Source organism: Lepeophtheirus salmonis, chromosome 10 (genome assembly GCF_016086655.4).
Source record: "Lepeophtheirus salmonis chromosome 10, UVic_Lsal_1.4, whole genome shotgun sequence".
Taxonomy (NCBI): Eukaryota; Metazoa; Arthropoda; class Copepoda; order Siphonostomatoida; family Caligidae; genus Lepeophtheirus; species Lepeophtheirus salmonis.
The window spans coordinates 20,335,850-20,344,978 of NC_052140.2; the positions used below are offsets into that span (position 1 = coordinate 20,335,850).

At 31.5% G+C, this 9,129-nt stretch overlaps 1 long non-coding RNA gene across 1 annotated transcript; it reads right to left on the bottom strand.

Moving 5' to 3' along the window:
* Positions 1 to 4,395: 4,395 nt before the first annotated feature.
* On the bottom strand, positions 4,396 to 5,333 carry LOC121125292 (uncharacterized). Its single transcript, XR_005866595.2, has 2 exons — positions 5,192 to 5,333; positions 4,396 to 5,135 (listed from the first exon to the last, which is right to left on the bottom strand). It is a non-coding gene; the product is annotated as an uncharacterized lncRNA (long non-coding RNA).
* Between the last annotated feature and the right edge of the window lie 3,796 nt (positions 5,334 to 9,129).

Below are 9,129 nucleotides of genomic sequence, written 5' to 3' on the forward strand. Positions count from 1 at the left end.
TATCCGAACTTTCGGATGCAGATCCAAAACTAAGATTATACTGATACTTATCACGAATTGTATAAGTTCATATTTTAACCAAAGTTCAGACATAAATAAAATAGGATCAGAAATAAAACCCTGATGCTGGAACAATAAATAACCCAATGTTATTACTATTAGAAGACAGGTATTAGTCTTTAACAGAATTATTGTTATAGTAAGATGGGATACGTCGTTACTTTTAATGTATCTCACAGCCACTCCTCCGAAAAGAAACAAAAAAGGCCCAAAATCAGTTGGTGGTAGGCCAATTCTTCCTATAATAGAATTTTTATTGAATTATACCTCGTAACAATTCACAACTTCATAAGAACTCATTCGTATCCAACGAATCAATGTTAAGAACCCTGATTCAAGGAAAAGAAGAAGAGATTATGACAGCTGAAAACCAAATACAGTACATATTTTTTGTTTGTGAGGTTGGCATACAAAAATATTCAGTGTATTTTGTTATCACCTCTGTATTTTTGTACAAATCTTTTCTACACATCAGTGTTATGCACGGTGATTAATTGAGTTATAAATAGCACCTTTTAAATTTTAGAGACTTGTCTAACTACCAATTGATTTTTAACACCTTTTTTCGTTTCTTTTCAGGGGAAAAGTTGCGTGATACAATCAAAGTAAATCCGGGTCTCGGGCCTACATTCATTATTGGATATTACAAGTTTACTTATACCATACCAAGGTACTTTGACTCCCGGTCCAAGACCCGTCCTATCTCAAATTGTAAGGATTTTGGTACTTAAAAAATCATTAACACAAAAAATCAACAAAGTTACCCTGACAATTTGAAGAATGTTTAGAAGTAGAGTAGCCTAGCTGTTATGACAAGTCGGTGTGAGATAAATGACATGGATTCACGTCTTACTCCGTATCAAGCAAAGACTTAAGGTAGACTCATTTACGTGCGTAAAAACTATGGTCAAATCCTACACTCAAGATTAATCATTTTAATTATACTAATTAACATCATTGGATTTGGAGAACTGAACAAGTAAGTTAATGTGTGCTCGACTGAGTCAGAATGGAGACAAATTAGTCAGGCAATCTAACAGTTTTGGAACTTTTGACCTTCTTTGACCATCCCTTTATCCAAGATTTCATACATTACAGTAGTATTCAAAGTCTGGAATACGGCCATTTAACTTTTCAGAGTCCATGGACGGAATATGAACAGTGAAATAAAAAAATGGGGGTAACCAGCATAATTTGTATTAACATTTAAGGTTGTAAGATAGAAATAGAATAAAAAATTTAAAATTCCACAAATTGTTAGCTCCACAGCAGTTATTCCAACTTTACTTTATGAAGTTTCGCGACACAACTTCTCTTCTTAATCCGTACAATGTCAGCTAAAGTATCTCTGAAGTGAACGATTCAATCGAGTGAGTCAATGGAACAGTATTTGCATACCTTGTTACTACAATAATTTCTTTCTCTATGGTTTTATCAAAATATATAAAATAATTTTTTATAAAAATCTGGAAAAGTTAATATTTTTAGGGGGGAGGATTACAAAGCAACACGTGGTTCTTAGGATGGGGTAAAGAAAAGAAAAGAACAATGGAGTCAGTCCACACACAAGGATAAATTTGAATTATGTTCCAAAAGAAGAACGTGATATATGAATTACCCTTTATCAGTGTTCTAAACGTTGATTGGTTCAATTATACGAGTAGTTAGCTCTTGTTGAGCCGTAAACAATTTCCAACAACTATTATTTTTAAATAATAGCTCCATAATTGGGAAGAATTGCCCAACTCCGAATCAGAGAGACAATAAATAAATAAAGAATACAGGGTATAAGAACAAAATCCAACACTTTTGATATATATATTTTATTTTGAATTAACATAAAATGGTCATTTTTTAAATTTACTCAAAAGCAAAAACAGAGAGCAGATACAATAATTGAGAATAATTATACTTCACTCAATATATTATCTGTTGGTCTGAATAACGCCCTTGATTGTGGTCCTTAACCTTGCATAGGCATTGGAAACTAAAGCCCTAGCTAAATTCTTATATTTCAGGACGATGGAGTCGATCAGGTACTCTTTGATGGTGAGAGGACTTTGTTTGACCTTGGACTCAATGACTCCAGACAGATTGGGAGAACTAGGAGGTAAATATCCTTGGACATCCTGTCGTAGCAAGGCTCCTGGAGTCAATCTTGGGGTCTTTTGTCTCCAAACAGGGGCGTTTGCAGGGAGTGGGCTGGAGGGCTGTGCCCACCCTAAAAAAAACTAAAGAATTTTTTCTTCCAAAAAATTTTACATTAGAAGTTAAATTAAATTTTTCAAGCTTTTTTACAAAATACATGATTTTTCTATTTTTTTTTTTTCAAAAATTTAATTTTCTGTGAATAACTATGGATTTTTGAAATTACTCTTCAAAAAATTTAACATTAGAATTATTAAACCTAACAAAAATTATTTTAAAAATATAATTTTTTTACAACATCCAGGGATTTTTAAAATCTTTTTCCCAAAAAAAATATTTTTTTTGAAAAGTTGTGGATTTTCGACACAATAAAATATTTTCAAAAAATTTTATTTTTGAAATTTTTTGACTTTTAATTTCAAAAAATCACAAACGAAGACCCCTCCTCAAAAAAAAATAATATACACAATCACATGGACGCCCCTGCTAACAGCGCTTTCCTTAACTCTGCTATCAATCCCTAACCATAATATTGCTAATATATATATTGGTTTTCACCAAAATAATCACAACATTGCATCTGCGTTCTCCCTCTGAAAATGTAATAGGATTGAAATATCCTGTTTTTGACTGCAATGGAGGTGTTTTAAGTACTAAACATTGCACAATTTTGTCATCATATATGCCTGAAAAGTTTAGAAATCTGAAGCCCCGGATTTCGTTCTTACACCCTGTATGTAGCCTGCTGGATGGGATCATAATTCTAATATTATTAGAGATAAAAGAGAAGATGGTTATTATTTTGAAAACGATATTCATGACAGTACCTAAAATAAAAGAAGAAGTTGCATACGACCTCTTTAATGTACATATATACAAAATGATAAAATTAATATTACCGACTCTGTGTGGGTATTCAACGTCATAAATATCTACATACTTGAGTATCATACTGACCATTTGCCCTCAAACAAGTTTTTGAATAATTCATTACATTAACTTAAGAACTAAGTTTGAGGTTGTATTGATTTACCTTTAGATAGTTGGTAGTAGTGATGTCACGGGTACCAACACAAGCAAACTGCTAATTTGAAAAATGTGGGTTTCCTTACCAATAACTTTTCAGAATAAGCAAGCATGTGAACGGAACACAAAAATGAACGGAGTTATATGGAACGCACGTTCAATATACAGAACAGACATCCTTTAGAACGATGAACTCTGAACGCTAAAAATTAGATTTTAGCTTTCCGTTCCAATAGCACTTTAAAAAATTCAAGAAATAAAAGTCCATATTTTTTTTTACTATTTTAAATATTATTTAAATGGCTGATAAAGCAAAAACGCACTCTTGGGAGACCTATTTTATGTCAGTGGCACAGGGGGCTGATGCGAACCGCCGATAGGATTGGGACGTCACAGGCCTTACTTTCGACATAGACCAAGGTACCATAGTCGAGAGGATTAATTTCGGGCGAGAAGGGAGGCCACAAATCGTCTTTCCAGAAATTCGCAAAATTATCATCGAGCCATTAAAATCATTCCCAGCTTCGTTGCTGAGGCTGGGAAATTAGTTTGGTTGATCGGCGGAAACTCATAGACCGCTGAGGCGGGGTAGCAGTCGTTCTTATAGTTTCTCAACCTTTCCACGGACTAGTTTTTCTTGTGTTGTTGCTGTGCTGGCCGTCAATAGAATCGGCTATACTTTGCCATTTCGACAATGAATGAACCGATTTTAGTCAGTTGTAGCTCATTCGAACGCTAATATTCACCAGATTATTGTGTTAAAAATCTTGAAACATAGTTCTCACATGATACCTCCTTGACACTATTAAAGTGGAAGGTGTGATTTGCTCTCGTACATTATAATATGGAACGTAATTAATTGCTGAACACAGAACGGAACAGAAATAATTGCTGAACATGTAACAGAAAAAAATTGAACCGAAAGCCAAAATAGTGAAACACTTACAAGCCTGAAAATATGTCAAAGGACTTGTTTTCTTCCTCCAAAATGAACCGGCTCATTAACTGTGATTCAAGGATATTACATGAAAATGTTTATAAATCATCCTGTTAAAAAGATCGTTCAAAATATAATTTATTTGACAGTTTCAAAAAATCAGCGTGGCCGTTTGATAAATGTATAATGTAATTTCCCTAGATCAATAAAGGGGGGAAAAAAAATATAGAAAATTAATGGGGTCTTTAATTAGTTTTTATTAAAAAATGGGACTTTGCATACTAATTCTACAATGGAAGAAGCATCTCAAAAAATCCACTACCCTGTGGCGGGCCTTAGCTTTTTGCCCCACAAGGTAAAATATAAAATTTACATCCTATAAATTAGAGAAAAATAACAAATTACTCATTACACGGCGTTACTTCGCTCACACAAAAATATCCATAGACAAATACAAATGTATTTGTCTATGTTTTTAATAAAATATTACGAAGCAATATTATAATACAGTACAATTAATAGACTATGGGGGATTTTAATATTCCGCAATATATGTGTGCATATATAATTCATTTAAAAAATTGTGTGCAAAATAATATGATGGTTATAGTTCAGGAATACAAAAAGATAAACAGAAGTTGATATGATTACTTATTCGGCGAATTAAGTGATATTTTGGGCACTTTTTTGTTTCTTTTTGGAGGAAAGGTTGCATTATACAATACGGCGGGTACTGGCGTGAATAGGGACTGATTAACGTTCTGGCGCATCTTGTGAGCTAATACAAACCACTAGTACAACTAAAAAACCTCATAGGGTATATACGATGAAAGAATTTAAAAAAGATAACTATGAACGGCAAAAAATACACTTTTAAATCGTTTAATTTAAAACCATATATATAATCCTGAGGGCGCCTTTGGATCCTAGCGGTCCTTTGGATCAACCCTTAATACCGTCATTACTAAAACAGATTTAAAAAATAAGAAATAAATTTGAGTGACGTCATCAAAGACCGACCTTTATCAGTTTGTGGACGTATATGCAGCACTGACCTGGACCTAGACTGAACGAGATGGGACTTCAGTTTTTAATCCTAACTAAGGACGAACACAAGACTAGCTAGCTTTCAACTGATTTTGGGCCTTTTGTTTATTTTCGGAGAAAAGGTTGCGTGATACAATCAAGGTGCATTAAATAGAGGGTGAGTAGCAACAGCTGACTCCCTCAAGCAATCTACGGGTATGCCGTGTTAGAGCCCAGAATTGCACTGAACCCGGAGCGGTAATTTAAGGGCGCGTTACATCACTAAATCTAACGTACATAATATTATTCTTCATTGGTGCAGTTTTCTGTTCTTCTTTTTAATAATATTATGAGGATGAAAATAGGAGTGTTTGAAAACAGAGACAAGACAAAGGAATCACAAACAACAAGCTGACAATCCCTCCATTGCTCCAACAGTTTATTTTTTTGTTATTTCTTATCTTCATCTATACATAATTTGTTATAACATTTTTGGTTGACTTTAGGTGATGCTATCGCAATATGTTCTTATAGGAAAAAATATTTAAGGATGGACCTACTCTAAAAAAGTATACATTCAGGATGTTGCTCCTTACATATTAAAAAAAATCGTATTATGATGAGATTAAGTATGAATATGTACAAAAATACAAAACCTACTTTAAAATGTATCTTTGCAAATCATACTGAAAGAAAATTAAGTAATGTTCCATTTTAAATGATTTTAAGGCAAAAGGAGTTGATTTGGAGTTCTATCATTTTACACATATTAATTGTAAAAAGGAATTTTGTATCTAACCCCTTCTTAAGTCATTTTGTTACGGGAGAGGTTTTGTTGATGGTATTTCTTTTAAATCTTCCGTTGTATTTGGTCTTTATTACCCAAAATAAGTGTCCTGTAGTTAGTAATTGATTATTTCAAGATATTTAAAGACTTGCCTAAGTATCTTGGATTATTTTTGGTTGAAATAGATGTTTATTTTGAACTTATTATCAAAATATGAAATAGTTATTCGTAAAAAACGCATTAAATAGTTGTTTTCTGTTGAACTAATGATATAACTATGTTTGTTTGTCAATCCAGGAGTGTTTTAGAATATGAATAATTAATCATGTTTCCTTATGATTAATTAATTACGGGAGAAGTGATATGTACTTCTTCTATTCCAATCCTTTATCAAACATATTTCATTTGTTAACCATAACAGGAGAGGTGCACATCAAAACACTTTATTTATCATCCTCAATTAATTTGTACTTCTTGACAAAAATTCAACAATGTTATTTTAAAAAAATTGCAACAATTGAATCTCTTAAATTAATATTAATTTTATGACTTCATTGAGTGACAAAATTAAATAATTTTAACAACGTAATTTATGTTTGATATGAAATTCTTCACGACAGTTCTTAGAAATAATTCATATCATTCACACTTTTATTAAGTAACACAAAACACCGAAAAAATATTTATGTAATCACTAAATTAACAAATGTACATATAATTCAAAGCATTTGTTACTAGGATTTTCCTAGGGGAGATGTTGGGATTTTTGACTGAATGTTTCAAAAAAAAAGTTGACAACAATGAATTTTATTAATTTCAAATTCCGAGAAAAAAAAAATCATCAATATAATTTCATTTTCGTAAGAAAAGTGTTTATTTTTACAAATTTGACAATAAAATTTTAGTGAAAGGGATATACATGGTTGAAAAAAACATGATCTGGCCACTTTTTTGAAGAATTTTGTGCAAGAAATAAACTTTTACTGAATAATCTTCTTTTTTTTTTGAAAAGACAAATTCAAAATCATTTTGACTTTAATTTTTTTAGTTAAGACTAAATTTTGGGGGAAAAAAATTGTTTATTTAATTTTTTTTTTTTTTTTTTGAAGAAAACGTTTTCTTTTAACCAGAGTTGGATCAATCGGTAATTCGAATAGAAATATGAAATCTTCTCCACATAAAGTTTTTTTTTTTTTATAATCGTAAAAATCTGTGGTTGTAATTCCACTGTCGTCTACGGGAGCATAATGTGCTTCAGAAACTGAAAACTTTGTCTTGATGTAGCTTTCACATATTTAATAAAATTATATATATTTTGGAAGGCTAGGGTTGAAGGTTAAAGTATAAAATGATACCGTCGTTGTTCTAGAGTTAAATGACAAAACAATTTCTTTTTGAAATCAGAGTTGTTGAGTTAGAATATTATAAATTACTAGGAAAGGGTAAACGGGCGTTGCTCGGACCAGGAAGGGAGCAGGAAACCACATTGACAATGCTCAATGTTATTTTTCCTTAATATTTCCAAAATATTTAGAGACATTTAATATTTCTACCCCTTCGTTACGGGAGAGCGTTACAATATATAAATATTATTATGAATTTTAAATAACATATCAACATGCGTGAAAAAATTTGTAAAGATGAGAAGTCCGTCTTTTATATTTGTCAAAAATTGTCAAATCGAAATTAGCGAATAAAATTTAAAAAAACCTACCTTTTTGGTACTACTTTTGAAAAAAAAAATATAGAAAATAGCATCTATTAAAATTGTAAAGAGGAACATAATCTACAAAGATTTGTTTAGTACTTGCAAAAACAAAAAAGTTAAAGAGAATAATGTTGTCTAAAAAAGATCACTTTATAACTGGTTCACATTGCAAATATTGCAGACGTTACGTAATAAAATATTTCGGATATTGAAAATACTTTATTGTTAGAGTCTAAAATTTTATGTTCAAGATGTGTTGTTATGCGGCTCTTTATATATATATATACAGATTAATAAAAGTTATTTTTAAATAAATAGTCTATAAACGTGTTACCATAGATATCAAATAATAGCTATAAAAAAAGGCCGAAAATTAACGTGTTTCATCTTGGCAATTCAAATAATGTTTGGGAGAAAGTAGCATAGCTGTCATGGGGCATCATTAAAGCCAGCTGCTATGAGGTGAAGGAAATAAATAGTATACCTTATTTCGTATCTAGTAATGATATAGGCAGGAATACTCCATATCGATCCTAAGTTCTATTCCGAGACCAATAAGGATTACACTTATAACTCCAATACAAAAAATCCTCTATTTTTTGTTTTTAGTTTTTCATGAACTAGGGATTACTCTATCATACATATGTTTTCTCTTCAAGAATACCATAATAATGATAACAGCTTTAGTATGCCCCCTTTTGCAGTTACGGGCCTGGGTTTGACTCTGAGTAGGACTGATTGTAAAAAAATGTGCGGCCTACTGTGACTGGTTTATATAAATTAAATGCATTGATCTTTGTGGATTTAGAATTATATTTTTTTGTGTGTGTTGTATTCAGACAGGACAGACTGACATCGCTAGAGTTGTATAAAAAATGATCTTAATGCGTGCGAAATTTGTTTCTAGTTGACAAAAAGGTGTTGTGGTTTTTAATTTGTTTTTTCAACGCTGTTATACTTATTATTTAACTTTTGAGAAGGGAAAATCAAAGTGTAAATGTATATGTTAACGAAAGGATTGGTTGGGGAGTTATTTTTGGTCTCCGAGTCGAATGGATGATCGACATCGGAGTAATTTCTGTTATGGTTTTTCCTTAGAGAGTATTTTGGGCTCATATAAAAAAAGGGCATTAATAAATTTACAGAACAAACATTTACGAGTCATAGTTAGTCAACCCGAAAAAAATCTTAGTTCATGGTCGTTGCCCCTCCTTCGATAAAGCTTTGGTTATGAAACTGAATTAACCTATTCGCTGTAAGTAGTGAATATTTATAGAAATCTACGGAACTTTAAGTTTTTGTATCACACAACCTGTATCAATGTTCAATTCATTATGTCTAAAAAATCTCGTTCAAACAATCAAGTATAAGTGTAATATAATAATTAAGTATATACAGTGCACCATAATTAAATGTGAAAGTATGTGTGAAGTATAT